The following is a 1,934-nucleotide window of genomic DNA, read 5'->3' as shown; positions in this document are numbered from 1 at the left end:
CTTATCTGAAGAAACTTAATCACCTAGTCACACAAAACTGCCAGCCACAATCTTTTTTTTTTTTTTTAAGATTTTTTATTTATTCATTTGAGAGAGATAAAGAGAGAGAGAGCATGAGCAGGGAGAGAGGCAGAGGGAGAGGGAGAAGCAGGCTCCCCGCCGAGCCAGGAGCCCGATGTGGGGCTCGATCCCAGGACCCCAGGATCATGACCTGAGCCGAAGGCAGACGCTTAACCATCTGAGCCTCCCAGGCGCCCCCAGCCACAATCTTTTGGTCTCAAGTTCCATAGGCGTGAATCAGAAACCAATCCAAGATGCCTCATTACATTTGAGGAAGAGGGTCAGTTATCCCATTCCTTCCCTTGGATGGGAGATGGGACTGCAACACAGAATGTTCCAAACTAGTTCTCACCAAATCCTGCTGCATCTCCAGCAACCTTACTGTTTTAGATCCTTGTGTATGACTCATCCAGCAGCTTCACAGACATGTTCTTTGAAATTTCAGCTTGTTAATCTGACTCATAGCACATTGTAACTTGGAGTTCAGACAAAGCTTCCAACATAACATCCTGTGACACTAGTAGAAAAGGAAGACCTGATTTTTTTGTAGCCAGCCATCTTAATAAATTTTCTTTTTAGTTCAAATAGATTTTTAGTTCGGTTTCTTGGTTTTCTTTGGTATTCAATTATATCATCAGAAAACAAAATTTTTTAATACATTTATTCCACATAGTACCTTATTCCATTACCATATTGAATGATTACAGTGCCCATTACAATTCTTGCCTTGTTCTTAATTTTAATGGGAATGACTTTAACATTTCACTATACATATTTACCGTTGGTTTCTGAAATGTACTCTTAAGGTGTTTAAGACTTGTACAGGCACTAATCATGTTTTATCTCCTTTTATTTCCATGAAATAAATTAAGTTTCCTAATGTTGATCTTTATATAACTAGAATGTGGAAACTTCCCTTAATAATAGTCTATAACCAGTTGCCCCCTTCCTTGAAACCATTACACTATTCACCCCCTTCCAATATAATTCATACTGCTCCTTGCAAAGATCTCTGAAATTCTATTTTCAAATTTCTTTTAGTCCTCTTTCTTTTCCAGCCTATAGGTATTTTTTTTGTTGGTATGGTTTGGTTTTTTGGGTTTTGTTTTTGGTTTTTTGGTTTTGCAGGGGGTTTGCTTGTTTGGGTTTTTTTGTTTGTTTAATTTACATGTCTGTGTCACTGGGTAGATTGAGCTCTTTAAAACAAAAACTGCTACATTTTTTGGCTGTCTTCAGAAATTATCAGGCGGCTCACAGAAGCTCAGGCGGTGGCAGGAGCAGCATGGGCCAAGCAGCCCAGCTTCGCGAAGGCTCTGGGCGCTCTGGGCCCTGCCACGATGATGACCTAGAAGAAGGTCAGCTCTGTCAAGAGGGCGGGAAAGGAGGGGCCCAAGAGGAGATCTGTGAGGCTGTTGGCCAAACCTGCTCCTGCAAAAGTGGAAACAAAGCCAGGAAAGGGGGACAGGACAGGATAAATCTTCAGACAAAAAAGTACAAACAAAGGGGAAAAGGCGGGGAAGGGAAAATAGGCTGAAGGGGCTAACCAAGAAACAAAGGCAGACTTACCTACAGAAAATGGAGAAACTAAAAATGAGGAGAGTCCAGCTTCTGATGAAGCAGGAGAGAAAGAAGCCAAGTCTGATTAAAATCATTACTATGTCTTATCAGTGGTCCCTGTCTCCCTTCTTGTACAATCCCAAGGAATATTTTCATCCACTATTGTGTAAATGCAGGTTTTTTAGTGGCTCCAAAAACATTTTTAAGAAGGAGGGAATCCCACCTCAACCCATTTTTTAAAGTGTAAATGCTTTTTGTTTTTAAGAGACAAAATCCTTTGCTGTTGTGTATTTTCTGGTATGACCAGAAAAGAGTGG

The 1,934-nt window shown here is 40.6% G+C and overlaps 1 pseudogene; it reads left to right on the top strand.

Moving 5' to 3' along the window:
• The first annotated feature begins 1,400 nt into the window (after positions 1 to 1,400).
• On the top strand, positions 1,401 to 1,706 carry LOC116639117 (annotated as a pseudogene).
• The last annotated feature ends 228 nt before the right edge of the window (positions 1,707 to 1,934 follow it).

The sequence above is a fragment of the Phoca vitulina genome, unplaced genomic scaffold (assembly GCF_004348235.1).
Source record: "Phoca vitulina isolate PV1807 unplaced genomic scaffold, GSC_HSeal_1.0 scaffold17, whole genome shotgun sequence".
Taxonomy (NCBI): domain Eukaryota; kingdom Metazoa; phylum Chordata; class Mammalia; order Carnivora; family Phocidae; genus Phoca; species Phoca vitulina.
The sequence above is the reverse complement of the archived record's forward strand: the minus strand, read 5'-3'. Positions and strand labels throughout refer to the sequence as shown.